Consider the following 16,842-nt stretch of genomic DNA (forward strand, 5'->3'; position numbering starts at 1 on the left):
TCCAATCTCTTGTTTTGTACGTTTTTTCCACGTGTCTTGACATGCAAAGTATCCCTGCAAAGTTTGGTGAAGATCTGAGTATGTAGTTTTTGACCCTATATGGAACCTCCTATCTGAAAATTTGAAAATTCTTAAAAAATTCGTCCAAAATCTTGATGTCTCCAATCTCTTGTTTTGTACGTTTTTTCCACGTGTCTTGACATCCAATGTATCCCTGCAAAGTTTGGTGAAGATCTGAGTATGTCGGTTTTGACCTTATCTGGATCATCCTTTCTGAAAATTAGAAAATTCTTAAAAAATTCGTCCAAAATCTTGATGTCTCCAATCTCTTGTTTTGTACGTTTTTTCCACGTGTCTTGACATCCAACGTATCCCTGCAAAGTTTGGTGAAGATCTGAGTATGTAGTTTTTGACCTTATCTGGAACCTCCCATCTGAAAATTTGAAAATTCTTAATAAATTCGTCGAAAATCTTGATGTCTCCAATCTCTTGTTTCGTACGTTTTTTCCACGTGTCTTGACATGCAGAGTATCCCTGCAAAGTTTGGTGAAGATCTGAGTATGTCGTTTTTGACGTTATCTGGAACCTCCCATCTGAAAATTTGAAAATTCTTAAAAAATTCGTCGAAAATCTTGATGTCTCCAATCTCTTGTTTTGTACGTTTTTTCCACGTGTCTTGACATGCAAAGTATCCCTGAAAAGTTTGGTGGAGATCTGAGTATGTCGTTTTTGACCTTATCTGGAACATCTTTTCTGAAAATTTGAAAATTCTTAACAAATTCGTCCAAAATCTTGATGTCTCCAATCTCTTGTTTTGTACGTTTTTTCCACGTGTCTTGACATCCAATGTATCCCTGCAATGTTTGGTGAAGATCTGAGTATGTAGTTTTTGACTTTATATGGAACCTCCTATCTGAAAATTTGAAGGTTCTTAAAAAATTTGACCAAAATCTTGATATCCCCAATCCTATGTTTTGTATGTTTTTCCACGTGTCTTGACATCCAACGTATCCCTGCAAAGTTTGGTGAAGATCTGAGTATGTAGTTTTTGACCTTATCTGGAACCTCCCATCTGAAAATTTGAAAATTCTTAAAAAATTCGTCGAAAATCTTGATGTCTCCAATCTCTTGTTTTGTACGTTTTTTCCACGTGTCTTGACATGCAAAGTATCCCTGCAACGTTTGGTGAAGATCTGAGTATGTAGTTTTTGATCTTATCTGGAACCTCCTATCTGAAAATTTGAAAATTCTTCAAAAATTCGTCGAAAATCTTGACGGAAGGCGTAGAGGTCGCAGCAATGTGGCGTGCCTGGCAGTGTCCCCCCGTCTCCCCGGTCGTCCGGGGGGGTTCGCGGGGGGCGTACTGTGAGCCCCTGGCCCGTGCGGTGTTCAACGAGTGGCCCATCCGACCCGTCTTGAAACACGGACCAAGGAGTCTAGCGCGTGGGCGAGTCTAAGGGAATCACTAAACCCGAAGGCGCAGTCAAAGCGACTGGGACGATCGAGGTGACCCGGAGTCGCTCAACGAAGGGCCCTCGCGCAGTCCCGGGGCGATCCCCCACCTCCGGGTGCGGGGATCGTACCTAAGAGCCCACTCGCTGGGACCCGAAAGATGGTGAACTATGCTCGGCCAGGACGAATCCAGGGGAAACCCTGGTGGAAGTCCGAACCGCCTCTGACGTGCAAATCGACCGTCTGAGCTAAGCATAGTGGCGAAAGGCCAATCGAACCGTCTAGTAGCTGGTTCCCTCCGAAGTGTCCCTCAGGACAGCTGGCGCTCGCAAGGGGGGTCCATCCCGGTAAAGCGAATGACCGGGGGCCTCGAGGCCGAAACGGCCTCGACCCACTCTCAAACTCTGAACGGGATGGAGGTCCCGCTTGCCCCTAGGGCGAAGCGGGGCCTTCTTTTCAGGACCCGAGTGCTCAGTGGGCCGCTCCTGGTAAGCAGGACTGGCGCTGTGGGATGAACCAAACGCCGGGTTAAGGTGCCTGAATCGACGCTGCTCAAACCATGAAAGGCGTCGGTTGCTCAAGACAGCAGGGCGGTGGCCATGGAAGTCGGCATCCGCTAAGGAGTGTGTAACGACTCACCTGCCGAAGCAACCGGCCCTGAAAATGGATGGCAATCGAGCGTCGTGCCTATACCCGGCCGCCGCCGCAATGCTCCATGCATAGGCAACTATGTAAGAATGACGCGGCGGTGAGTAGGAGGGCGCGGCGGTGAGCGTGGAAGGGTCTGGGCGCGAGCCTGCCTGGAGCCGCCGTCGTTGCAGATCTTGGTGGTAGTAGCAAATAATCTGATGAGACCTCGCTGAGGTCAGACGTGGAGAAGGGTTCCGCCTCAACAGCAGTTGCAGGCGGGTGAGCCGGTCCTTAGACCGCGGAAAACTCCCACCGATGCGTCGGGTCAGTTTCGCGACTGTCACCGCACCTTCGGGTGTAGTGGTTAGCGCGACGCGCCGGCGTCTCGGCCGCGATCGAAAGGGAAGTGGGGTATCCAGCCCTCCGCCACGTATCGGGACCGGGAGTGCGTCGCGGGTTCCCTCGAAGTCCGTAAGTCCAGGTAACTGGTGGCACCAGGAGAATCCGTCGGGTCCCGGGGGCAGAGTTGTCTGTTCTGTCAGAGCGATCCCCTACGCTCCCCGGAATCTTCCCAGAAGGAGAAGGGGACACTGGGGAAAGCTAAGAGAACCGTAGTTGGGTGCGGTTTCCCCGGGTGCCCGTCGGACCTTGAAAATCTTGGTGGGAACAGCGCAGCAGAGTCCCGAGGCCTGGCCGTACCCGAATCCGCATCTGGCCTCCGAGGTAAAGAGCCTCTTGACGATAGACTAATGTGGGTAAGGGAAGTCGGCAATCTGGATCCGTACCTTCGGAACAAGGATTGGCTCTGAGGACCGGGGCCGGTCGGGGCCCGGGGGGCCACCGCGGGTTCGGTCCGGCGTGGGTCTTCGCGAGGGGCGGGCAGTTCCTGCTCGTCCCGAGCGTGGACCGCGCGTCGGACTTCCGCGAGCGTCCCTGGGCTCTCTGAGGGGAACGCACCGAACCCCTTGCCCCCCTCGGGGGCGCCGGGGGGAACGTGCCTCCCCTCGAGTCGGCCGCCGACGAACGGTCGACTCAGAACCGGCACGGACCAGGGGAATCCGACTGTTTAATTAAAACAAAGCATCCCGACAGCCCGAGAGGGTGTTGACGGGATGTGATTTCTGCCCAGTGCTCTGAATGTCGCGCTGAAGAAATTCAGGGAAGCGCGGGTAAACGGCGGGAGTAACTATGACTCTCTTAAGGGAGCTAAGTGCCTGGCACTACGAGGGTAGAGGTGAAACTCGTCGATCCTTGCACCCAGGTACTACGGGGCGAGGGATGGTACTCGTTGACCCCCGCATGAAGGTTCCCTTAAGAACCCTGCTTCAGGGTACAGAGCGGGTCACAGGTGGCGGATAGTGATACGGCTTGCAGATATGTGAGCTAGTGGTGTACACCACCCCGGACCAGAGGCTAGGGGAGGAAACCCCGACAACCCGCTGCCTTGCGGGCGGGTTTTGACCCAAAGGCTAAGGGAGAAAACCCTGACAGAAAACCCTACTCCCAGAACAGCGAAGGGGGTAGGTGAAGCCGCACTCTCGCTTTGTCATGGGGGGATGTTGAGTCCAGAATGCCTAGTACTGTTCAAAATCTCATCCATAAGGCTGGGGCTGGATGAGGAGACCTGCCCAGGGGGGACTGGTGACAGGAAACCCTTAGGGAACGAGCCAAGCGGAGATAGAGGCAGTGGTGGGAGAGAGAAGGACTAGGAAGCATGGCAAGTTCATTGAACGGGGTCCACAACACTGAAGACTCGGTGGTGCCGACCCTCGGCCTGATTAAGCTGGGGGTCCTTGGCGTAACAGTGGCTAAGCCTGGGGAGTAGGTGGAGTAGGGCGATTTACCCTATACTCCGGGGATCCGGGTCTTTGATCAGGAAAGGCAGGATGGACAAAACTGAAACCTATGATGAGTGATAGGGCGAAGGGACTTCTGGGAGCGAAAGCTCCTGGAAAACCAAGTAACGAATGCGGAGACCAGGCAGCCCTTGATGTCGGCCGGCGACATTGGTTGGTATCGTTACAGAAAGCCGGAACCGGGCCTGTAGGTTGGCCGCGGTGAACCGAGCCGACCTTCAAACAACCTCCTGACTCTATTATGGCCACGACTAAAAGTACTAAGTATAATGCGTCTGAAGCCAGTCAGCGAGTTGAGGTTGGAGGAGGAGAGAGCAGGAGAGAGGTGAGAGATGGAGAGAGGAAAACGGGGAGGAGGAGTGAAGAGAAGGTGAGGATAGTGTACCCATTCGAAAGAGTGGACGGGGTGTACACTTGCCACACACATTTCCACCTGGTATTCACGTCGCAGAAGGGTGTAGCGAAGCATTATCGCGAGCTGCATCTGACGGACGTGATATACCAGTGTCGGAAGTGTGGCAAAGAGAAGGATGGGCTTCATGCGATGGAGACCCATGCCCCGAAATGTCGGCAGTCCGACATGCCAGTGGTAGAAAGTGGACCAGTGACGCCCGCAGTAATAGCCTGCCAAGTCGTTACCGATGGGAAACCATGCGGGAGGACATTCCAGAAGCAGGTGGGCCTAAGTCAGCATCAACGCAAGGCGCATCCTGACGCTTGGAACGAGGTCAAGATCTCACAAGAAAGGGTTCCAAGACCTGGTCCAGCCAGGAGTAAAGTGTGGTCAGTGGAGGACACACATACCTTCCTGGAAATCGAGAGGAGGGATCTCGATGCGGAGGGTAGACGGCGGGAATTAACAGCTGCGTTCCCAACAAAAACACTCAGGCAAATCCGGGACAAGAGGAGACACCTTGCCCAGCAGGGACTCCTTACAGCACCGGATAAACCTAGGCCCGAGCCGTCCGATACCCCCACCGCCTGCAGAGGCGAGGACCAGAGCCAGGCTCTGGTACATCCAGAACAGGAAGTAAGAGGCCCAGCGGAACTGAGAGAACTCGGGGGCTCTAAGGAATCGGCAACAGCGGGGGTAGAGGTGAAACTCGTGGATCCCCGCTGCCCCGAAAGCAAAGAGGGGAGAGGTGACACTCGTCGATCCTTGCCAGAAAGAGCCCCAGAGGCCACCAAAACAACAATGGCAGTCAGACTGGTCGAACCGGATGAGACAAGCTCGGATTCAACGGAGGAGCTCGAGGGAGCCAGGCACCCGGCAGCAGTGGGGGGAGAGGTGAAACTCATTGATCCCTACTGCCCCGGGAGGAGAGACGAAAGGGAAGGCTCCCTTGAGAACCCGGCCTCTCAGGAGACCGAACCGGAGGCGGCAACGCCAAACCCGGAGCCGAAGATGAAAGAGCACACGGAAGAACCATACGTTATCAATGTCCATCTTATGGTGGATAAATTGGTAGACGTGAACAGCCCAGAGGATCCTGGACCCACAAATATCCTAGCGGAACCATTTGTGGAGTACCTGGAAGGGATTCCTCCTAACCCGGAGTCACGCTTGCGCGAACTCGACAGGGGAATAAGGGAGCTGTTCGACCTAGGAAAGGAACGGGCAGGTGAGAAACTGGAAGAGATAGTGGACGTGCTCACCAGTGTGCTGAAGGCGGGGGTGGTGGCTAGCACTCCACCCCCAAGAACAGCAACACCAAAGAAGGGGCGAAGGAAGTCGAGGTGCAAGAGACCTGACCAGCTCTACGCCAAAACTCAAGCAATCTTCAAAAAGTGTCCACAGAAGATTGCGGACTCCATCGTTCAGAACTCCAGTGAGTTTCTGGACGAACAGGATGTCAGACCTGGGAACAGGGAATTCGTCGAGTTCTACCAGGATCTGTGGAGTCAAGAAGGCTCCTTCACAGCCAACTTCAAAGAAAAAGGAATTGACGAGGAGAGTAGATTGGCAATGATGCTTCCGATTTCGGTGGACAGTGTCCGTAAAAGGTTAGCCAATCTCAAAGACAAGGCCGCAGGCCCCGACGGTCTCAGGAGGGTCCACCTGAGACAACTAGGGGTCACAACAACGCTCACCCACCTCTTCAACTATATCCTATATGCGGGCTCGGTTCCGAAGAGGTGGAAGCAGAACCGAACGATCTTCCTTCCCAAGATGGGAAAGGACAGATCCCAGGTTAAGAACTGGCGGCCCATCACGATAAGCTCAATCGTATGCCGGACCTTCACCGGCATTCTTGACGAGACCCTGCGACGCTTCATTAGTTTCACGACTGAGCAGAAGGGGTTTGTCAAGGGCGAGGGGTGCGCGGCGAACTGCTTTATCTTGGATAAAGCGATAAGCCACGCCAAAAAGCAAGCCCGAAGAACCCTCACCGGCTGCGCGGTGGACATAAGTAAAGCCTTTGACACCGTTCCACACGCAGCAATGATTGATGCTTTGACGAAGAAAGGTGTCAATCAACACCTGATATCCTTAATTGCAGATATGTACGACGGAATCTGCACAACAGTATACGGCGAATCCATCGAGCTGCGAAGAGGGATCAAGCAAGGGGACTGCTTGAGCCCATTCCTGTTCAACCTCGTAATGGATGAGCTAATTGAGGATATCAAAGGCGCCGGTGCTGGCTATGATCTGGGCAACCAGAAACTAGCAGCATCAGCATACGCCGACGATCTCGTGATTTTCACGAACAACGCTGCTGGAATGAACACCCAGCTTGCCCGAGTGAGTCAATTCCTTGACAAACTCGACATGGGCATCTCGACTGAGAAATGTGTGGCCTTTCAAATTGAAGGCATACACAAAACATGGGTTACTGGTTCCCCTCAGCTCACGCTGGGCGGTATGCCCATCAAGGTGGTGAAAACGGGAGAGGTCTTCAACTATCTCGGGTGCCAATACACTCTGGCACAAGGCCTCTCGAACAAATATCACCTGCGGGAGGTCAAGGAGATCCTGATCCGCGCCTCCAGGCTCAAGTTAAAGCCACACCAGAAGGCGAAACTTATCGGCACCAACATCCTGCCTAAATTCCAATATGCATGGGTGAATGTCGGGGTTTCAAAGAACTTCCTGGAATCCATTGACTTGGAAGTCAGGAGGTTTCACAAACGGGCCTTCAAGTTACCTGAATCCACCACCGATCAGTTATTGTACTGTAAAAAGCGCGATGGTGGTCTAGGCGTTCCGCGCCTGACCACCATCATTCAGCTGGGGATACTAGGAAATCTCTGTAGACTGAGAGACTCGCGGGACGAGGTGGTAACACACCTCTTCCAAGAGACAGACATGGGCGCCAGAATCGAAGGCATTGCCAGAGTGACTGGCGTCCAAACACCTGTTACGCTGGACACCATTGCTGCGGCCAGAAAATTAATAACTGGTTCGGAGCCGGAGCGATGGAGCCAGCAGCCACTACATGGCTTGGGAGTCAAGAACTTCTTCAACGACCCCATAGCCAACGCAGCTCTCGTCAATCAGGGACTACTAAAGCCCGGTCAGCTCAACGACTTATTGAGGCTTAGATCTAACACGGTTGGACTCAACCATGTCCTCAAAAGCGCTAAGGTGGTGGAGTCCGATGAGTGCAGGAGATGCCATGCGGCGCCCGAGACTCTAGGGCACGTAATAGGCGCCTGCACAGCATCAAAAGGACTGCGGATCAAGCGTCATGATGAACTGCGGGACATCATAGAGGCTTCCGCAAAAGGGTACACTGTGGCTAAAGAGCAAACCTTCTCCATACCTGCGACCAAGGAGCGTCTTAAGCCGGACCTCGTCCTAGTGAAGGATAACGTCGCGTACGTTACCGACATGACGGTCAGGTTCGAAACTGAGAATTCACTCAAGGAAGCGGGGAAGGAGAAGGTGGATAAATACAAGAAGTTGGACGAGGTGGTAGCTTCCACACTTCAGGCCGATCGGGTGATCCATACTCCCATAGTCCTGGGGTCAAGAGGAGCTCTACCTCCAATCACACGTGCTGCGCTAAGACAGCTGGGCATCAGCAGCAACGAGCTCCTCATGACGCTGAGCTTAACGGCAATCCGAACGTCTATCAAGATTGTCAATCAGCACTTGGACTACAAATAGACAACTACCAAAGGGTTCACGGGGGGAACCACGTGCCTGGCAACGACGAGGGAAGAGGTGAAACTTGTTGATCCTCGTCACCCAGGCTAAAGCGAGGGGAGACCTGAAAATCCGAGATCCCCGCAAACGGAAGAAGGTTCCCCCCCCAAAGGAGAGACGAGAGGAGAGGTGGTGTCGGTAACGAGGGAGATAGACACAATCATGCGCTCGGGGGAGCCAAGCGCCCGGATACCATAGGGGGAACTCGCAGATCCGCGCGCACTAGACAGAAATACAGAAATACATACAGAAGGAGGGTAAAGGACGAAGAGAGTCACACAACTATCTATATTATACAAGAAATTCATATATAAAGAGTTATATCTATATACAACTTAACTTATTTTAATTTATTATTATTTATTTATTTATTTATTGGTCGTACTATTGTATGACCGGCAGAGGTGAGAGAAAGGTGGAGTAGGAGTTGGAAGATCAGTAAAAATCTTGAGTATTAAAGTACCTATGCTAACATAGGGAAGAGACGGGGCTAATGGGCTCAGTCAGAATAGCCAAATGCCTCGTCATCCAATTAGTGACGCGCATGAATGGATTAACGAGATTCCCTCTGTCCCTGTCTGGGGCGACTCGATACGTGGAGACGGTCTAAACTCGGCACGCACGCGTTACGGTACTCCGAAACGCGTCCAAAAAGTGCGAATTTCGATCGGGAGTGGTCCGCCACTGTGCAAATACGGGTTTGTGAACGTGTCAACCACACTCTGTGAAAAGGTGACGAATTTTGATAAAGTGGTTCCTGAGATATCACAATTTCAAATTTCGGATGTGAAGTGAAGCGTGAGATTTCTCAAGAATCACGGAAAAAGTGCACGTCCCGGGGAAGTTTACCCCCCCTGGAGCCCCCAATCCGTTATTCCTTGGAGACCGACTGGATTCGCTGCGGGAAGCTCCAAGCTACATTTTTAACCCCCGACCGACTCGAGGTGGTAAGTACTTTTTAGACAATAGCAGAAAAACCACCCCCATGCTATCCTTATGGCGTAAATGAATGCGAACAAATTAAGGTGAAAACAAGTACCGAAGTAATAGTGTTTATGAACCCTTATCACCTGAAACGATTTTAATCGACGCAGGAAGGATCAAGGAACACACTCAAATTTACGCCATCACGCTCCAGTAGTGTGTTTGGTGGGGGCATAAACCCAAGAAAGGAAGAGCTCCTCTCAAGCAGGTTTGGCTATACTTAAAACTAGCTCAACATGAGCATATGAGCTTTTTGATCAAGTGTGGAACTCTGTCTAGTCCAAGATTTTTGTAAAAATGCCTCTTCAGAAAGGAAGAGCCTCCTCAGATTGATTTGCTTATACTTATAAAAGTTGCATCAACCAGATTTTTGTTCATAAACTTGTCAAAAATTGATATTTTTTTGGCTATACCTGAAATTAAGCCAAAAACCCACCCACCCACCCACACACACACACACACACACACACACACACACACACACACACACACCCACACACCCACACACACACACACACACACACACACACACACACATGTAATGCAAGAGCTCTTGCATCATGTTGTGCAACACCAGCAACAAATTATGATGCAAGAGCTATTGCATCATGCTGTGCAACAAATTATTATCCAATGCAACAAATTATTAGCCATGTATTGTTTTTTAATTGCTTAATTATGATATAATATGATGATGTATTATATTCTGATTGGTTTATTGTTTCAGAAGTTTTAATCTGTGCTTGGGGTATATAAAGAGATTTTGCATTGCATATCAGCCAGTATTGTGAGAGAGCTTGAGAAGAACAGACGTGTTGTTACAGTGCTTGAGAAGAACAGACGTGTTGTTACAGTGTTTCTCATACTTACAGGCTTGTTTGTTTTAATTCATATTTCTGGTATATTGAACAATATTTTGCCTGATATCCAGCTTGTTTATTGTAATCCACTCATATTTAGGGTCAAGCTTATATCTATCCCAGCCTGTTATACAAAAATCAATACATAACAAGGCCATTGAGCTAGACATGCATGTCCGCGCAGGCATTTGCGGAAGGTCAGTTTAGATCAATATTTCCACTTGTGGGCCATTGGCCTTACAACCTGTCATAAGATAGGCATAGAGTTTTGATTTAAAACCCAAAAAATTATATAATAAAACCGAGGATAAAAATTAATAATAATATTAATAATATTAATATTAAGTATATACACTAAATATACAAATCACACAGCCGAACCTAACTGTTAAGTATAAAGTTTTGAATTGAAGCCCAGAATAAACAACAAGTAAAATGCCAAAACAAAAATATTGTAACCAATGCAATAAAAATATATTTAGCTCTAATTGGGCCAGACACCAAAAGATTTGTAACCCAGACAAATGCAGAACTCCCACAAAAACATGCCCCAAATGCCATATAAAATACAACATGCAATATTTCGCATATAAACATAAAGATACTTGCTCTGCACAGTCATCAACACAACCATCCACATCTGCTCTGAAAAGGAAGCACGAAGCACCTCTTAATGCCAGAGCAGCAAAGCAGCCACGCAATGCACCACCTATCCATAGCAGTTTTAATAGCCAATTAAGAGATTATCGGTTTGTATCAGAGCCAAGATGTGGCATTGAGAATTTTTTGAACAGTGTAAATCCTGATGTGCAGGCAATTCTAAATGCACAAAATGGCTCTTATAAGCTGTCCCTCAAATTGTATACTCAATATAAGAAACCAAATGGCACAAAATTTACACAGCCCCACATAACAGAAACTGTACCTGTATATTCAAATACAAATTCAGACACAATAATAAGCAGTTTGATGGATCAATTGAACATTAAACACTCTGAATTTGCTGCAAAAGAGTCTGGATGGACCCTATGCGGTTCATCACACAAATTATATGTTAATATTTCTGAATTCAGCTCATTACAAGGATCTACATATCTGCCATTACCTGATAATATTAAAAACAAAAGAGCCGTGGTCAATATTGAAAATACCGACCAGAAATGCTTTTTGTGGTGTATATTAGCTGCTTTGTATCCAGTTTCAAGGCATCCTGAGAGAATAAGTTATTACAAACAACATGAACATCAATTTGATGATGCAATGGAGGGTTTAGAATATCCAATGTCTGTTCAGAATATTGATAAATTTGAAAAAAGAGCCAGGCATATCAATGATAAACAATTATCTATTAACGTTTTTATTTGTTCCACTGGTCGTGACAATTGCTTGATAGAACCTCTCAGAATCAGTACACTTGATGATGAATCTGCTGTTCCAATTGATCTGCTCTTAATTGAAGGGGATGACACACACCATTACACTCTGATACATAATTTTGAAGCTTTGGTGAGAACACAACTAGACAAATATAAAAAAATATTTAAGTTGTGCAGAAGATGCTTAACTGTATTTGATGGTAGAAAAATGGTGAATGGGGTTCGTGAAGAGAGTGCAGAAATTGCAAAAAATAAGTTAATTGAGCATCTGAAATATTGTGGCAACCATAAACCTGTTCATATGGTGATGCCTAATCCAAGTGAAAAAGCAAAATTCAATAAGTTTGAAGCCTCGTTGGAACACCGAGCATATATTGTCTGTGATTTTGAATCAAATCTCAAACCTCTTGCATTTTGTAGCCCAGATCCTGAAGATTCTTCAATTACACCATACCAGCTACATGAACCTTCCAGTTTTTGTTATATAGTTATACGGGATGGTGTAGCTAGTGAGCCACACTTAAAGATGGGGCCAGATGCCATCAAAATATTTGCACATAGAATAGAAAATGAGTGCCGTGACATAGCATCTAAGATCTTATTAAAATCAGAGCCTATGTTGCCTTTAACAGAGAAACAGATTGAAGATTTCAACAAAGCAGAAAAATGCCCGGTATGTGAATCTGAATTTTCAGATACAAATATCAAGGTACATCACCATTCTCATACAGATGGAAAATTCTTAAGGGCCCTGTGTAATAGCTGTAATATTAAGATCAAGAGACCAAGATTTGTCCCCATATTTTGCCATGGAGCATCCAATTATGATTTCCATCATCTGATTAGATATGAGGGATTTGACAAGCAGAATTTAAATATTTTAGCTGAAAATGATGAGAAATATATTGCTATTAGCAAAATAATTAAAGTTAAAGATGTTCCTATTCACATAAGATTTCTTGATTCTTACAGAATTTTATCTGCTAGCCTGGCCACACTGGCCACTCAATTATCTGATGACCAATTCAAAATCACACGTGCATTGTTTCCAAATCAGGACCTGAAATTAATTAGGCGGAAGGGTGTATATCCATATGATTATGTTACAGATTTTTCTAAATTTGATGAATGTTCTCTGCCACCACAAGAAGAGTTTTACAGCAAAATCAGAGGATCTGGAATCACTGATGATGATTATCACCATGCCCAATTGATGTGGAACAATTTAAAATGCCAGACATTTGGTGATTATCACAAGGCATATTTAAAACTTGATGTGACCCTCTTAGCTGATGTAATGCAGGCATTCAGAAAATCTTCCATGCAAAATTATGGGTTGGACCCAGTGTATTTTTTCAGTGTTTCGGGCCTAGCATGGGCTGCAACGTTTTTCAACACCAAAAAGCAATTAGATCTGATCCAAGATCAAGATACGTATCTGTTTATGGAGAAAGGTATAAGAGGAGGGATGGTGCAATGTTCCCAGAGATATGCCAGAGCAAATAACAAATATATGCCTGATTATGATCCAGCACGGCCATCAAATTATATAGTGTATGTAGATGCAAACAGCCTCTATGGTCATGCCATGATGCAAAAATTGCCACATGCAGAGCTTGAATGGGTCGAAGATTTCAATATTGAAGATCTTAAGGATTTTGATGACAGTGACTATGGCCTCTTCTTAGAGGTTGATCTGACAATTCCTGATGATTTGCACAACAAATTTTCTGATCTGCCCCCAATTCCCGAGGTTCAGTGCTCACCTGGCTCTAAACAGAAGAAGCTCATGATGACTCTGGAGCCGAAACAAGGTTATGTCATATATTACAAAAACCTCCAGTTCCTGATGCATCATGGTGTTCAAGTGACCAAACTTGGCAAAGTTTTGAGGTTCAGGCACTCAAGATGGTTGAAGCCATACATTGATACAAACACAGAGCTTCGAACATCTGCAAAGAGCCAATTTGATAAGGCCTTATTTAAATTGATGGTCAATTCTGTGTATGGCAAAACAATAGAAAATGTCAGAAAACATACCGATGTTAAAATAATTACTGACCCCAGCCTGAGCAAAAAATTGGTTGCAAAGCCTAATTTCAATTACAGAAGAATTTATGATGAGCACATGGCACTTTTCAACATGAAAAAAACAAAGATTAAGTTTGATAAACCTATTTATGTAGGGGCTGTGATATTGGATTTGGCCAAATTACACATGTTAATATTGTATTATGATGTGTTGAAACCTTTTTATGGTGATAATGTAAAATTGATGTACATGGACACGGATAGTTTTATTCTTGATATTAAAACAGAAGATGTTTATCAAGATATGGCACAACCTGAATTATTTAAATATTTTGATACCAGTGAACATACAAAGATTCAACCCCACAACAAAAAAGTACCCGGCATGTTAAAAGATGAGACACTTGGTGATGTTATTGTGGAATTTGCTGGGTTAAGTGCCAAGATGTACAGTTTTGAGACATGTAGTGGTGCTGTTGCCAAAAAAGCCAAGGGCATTGGCAGAGTAACTGTTGAAAAAGAGCTTGAATTTGAAGATTATAAAAATTGCATCAAATCCCAAAATTTAATCAGAACATCAGAATCCAGAATTCAGAGTGTGGATCACTTATTGACTTCAAATGTTGTAAGAAAAGTGGCTCTGGACCCACATGATGATAAGAGATGCATTTTATCATGTGGCATACATACTCTACCGTGGGGTCATTGTGATTTGAAAAGTGGGAATCAATGCCCAATTACAGAGCATGATTTGAAATAAATAAACATGCCTATGAACTTATTTGGGTTCAAAAAACAAGGTATTATGGATCTGCCAACACCACAACCCTCTCCTGATATGCTGTCTAAACTGAGTGGCTTGTTAATTATTCATCTGAACAGCATACTTACAGATATTGATGATGAAACAGGCAAAATATTGTACATATTTAACAATAATTTAAATCATTACCAATTACCTGTAGGTGGGCAATTGCAATTTATTACAACCCCTGAGGGTGATGTTAAAATTTCAGTAGGGAGAAATATTTACAGAATTAAGCACTCAAACATGGTTTCTGGCACTGTTTATACTGTTTCTGCTGGTGACTGCTTATATATTGAGGTCCCGGGATCCTATGACAAGCTTATACCTTTTTTTATAGAATTAAGAATTAGATATTCAATAATAAATAACCGCTAAAACAAAAATGCCTAATGATATATTTGGCCATACAAGACATGAAGATCACAGTGATGAGATTCTGATGCTTGATGTCAGAGTCAAGAAATTAAGAAGCGATTTACAAGCTTTACAAACCACACTGAATGCCAGTCTTCAACTAGAAATTACAAATTTGCAATCACAATGCATGGACCCTCTTCTTAAAATTGATTCTGAACTCAAATTGTTGCTTCAGAAATATACTGATTTGGCCACATTAGATAATTTTCAAAGTTTGGAAGAAGCTGTAGCAGCTCTTCAAGCCAAATTTAAGACCCAGGCTAACAACTCTGAGCAATTGAAACAGCAATTAGAGGAGCAGATTAATAATGTCCAGACACAACTCCAAACAATTGTCAAAAGCATAAAATCACAAGAAGATTTTGATATAGTGATTTCCACTCTAAAAGAACAGATTCAGTCACTCCAAATACCTAATCTGGACCCTCTGAACAATGCCATAGCCGAGGTTAAAGAAAAAATTGAGACACTTGAAAATTTTATGAACAATTTGCCATCTTCTGATGCTTTGAATGCAATAACTCGGAGTGTAGGAAATATTAAGCTGCAACTTGAAACATATGAAGATTTTGGAAAAATTCAAAGTTCCATAACCCATCTTGAAGGTACAATAGCAGCAGTGCAAAGTGATTTGGCAAATGTACTAGAATCCCGATTGCCTGGGATTGTAGATACACTTGTTAGTGTCCAGCAACAAATCACAAAGCTTGAAAACCTCAACACTGAATCTGAATTATCTCATTTTCATCATTTGATAGATGATATCCAAACAAAACTTGAAATTTTACAACATTCAACACCCTCTCAGGCAGATATAGCCCTGCTCCAAAATGCTATGCAAAATGTGGCTGATGCTTCTGAATTAAACAATGTAAAATTGGCACTTGAATTTTTGCAAAATACAGTATCAAATCTGCCCACATCACAGGAACTTAAAAATATTAAGAGGGCAGTGAATCGCATATTGAAATCATAAGATATCAAGAATATCCAGGCAGAGATCAAACATCTCACTCAGACAGTGGCCACTCTACCAACAAATCAACATATTAATGAATTGCATGCCCTGTTTGAGGATATCAGAAGACAGGTCCATGATCTTACTGCTCAAAATTCAAAATTGGCAGTTGTTGAAAATTTACAGCAAATTGTAGCTAATATCAAGCAACAGCTAGGGACCATGGAATCCAATCAAGCAAATGCTTTGTCTGTTTTTGCCACCCAGCTACAAGAGATTGTGCAACAATACAAAAAACTTGGCGTGGAAATAAAAATCAAGCCAGGGCACGATGAGATTGTTAGGACCATCAATGAGCATCTTGAATCTGTAACAAGCAGATTGCTCACAGCAGAAAAAGAAATAACAGGCATAATCGAGAATCCAAAACATTCAGTAATTCTTGAATTAAACAGCATCCCCAACCAAGAATATGATTCTCCATTTACACCAGGTGGCAAAATATATAAGCTGTCCCCTGCACAATTTTATTACCAGTTTTTTGTTGGGGGCACACTGAGACCAATCAAAATGAAATATTGGTTTCAGCCACAGGCACACCACTACCCTATCTTATCAATAACAAATGCTGACAACAAACCAAAAGTCACCAGTGTAGAATTGGAGGATTTTACCGACCCCAATACATTGGAAACAGCCTATATTGAAGATGATGGCTCTCTGGAATTTAAAATACATATTGGGGACAAATTATATTTAGAAAATCCTGCAGTATCAGCTGCTGAACACCCTATAGTTGCAATATTCTTGTTTACATATTATGTCTAGAAAAATTATTGTTGATGAATTACACAGACAGGCCAGACATAATTTTAAGAGACTCCCAGTAGTCACAAAGGGCATAGATGATTTATGGCAAAGCGACTTGATTGAGTTGTCAAGTGGGCAGTTGAAAAACTTAGACAAAATCAACAAGGGCTACAAGTATTTACTTACTGTAATAGACACATTTTCAAAATTTGCCTGGGCTGTGGCACTTAAATCCAAGACTGGAAAATGTGTTACAGAAGCTTTTAGAACAATCATAAATCAGAGTGGAAGATCCCCGCGCTATTTGCAAACAGATAATGGCAAAGAATTTTATAATTCAGTGTTTCAACAATTTATTAAAAGCCAGGCAATAAAACATTACTCGAGTTACAGTGACCTCAAGGCCTCAATTGTAGAGAGATTCAACAGAACCTTAAAAAATCTTATGTATAAACAATTTACACTGCAAGGTAATTATAAATGGATTAATATTCTTCCAGAACTTCT

The 16,842-nt window shown here is 44.9% G+C and overlaps 1 pseudogene; it reads left to right on the plus strand.

The window, feature by feature from the left end:
• The first annotated feature begins 1,426 nt into the window (after positions 1-1,426).
• LOC145982322 (large subunit ribosomal RNA) lies at positions 1,427-2,822 on the plus strand (annotated as a pseudogene).
• The last annotated feature ends 14,020 nt before the right edge of the window (positions 2,823-16,842 follow it).

Source organism: Lepisma saccharinum, unplaced genomic scaffold, assembly GCF_977018435.1.
Source record: "Lepisma saccharinum unplaced genomic scaffold, izLepSacc3.1 HAP1_SCAFFOLD_105, whole genome shotgun sequence".
NCBI lineage: Eukaryota > Metazoa > Arthropoda > Insecta > Zygentoma > Lepismatidae > Lepisma > Lepisma saccharinum.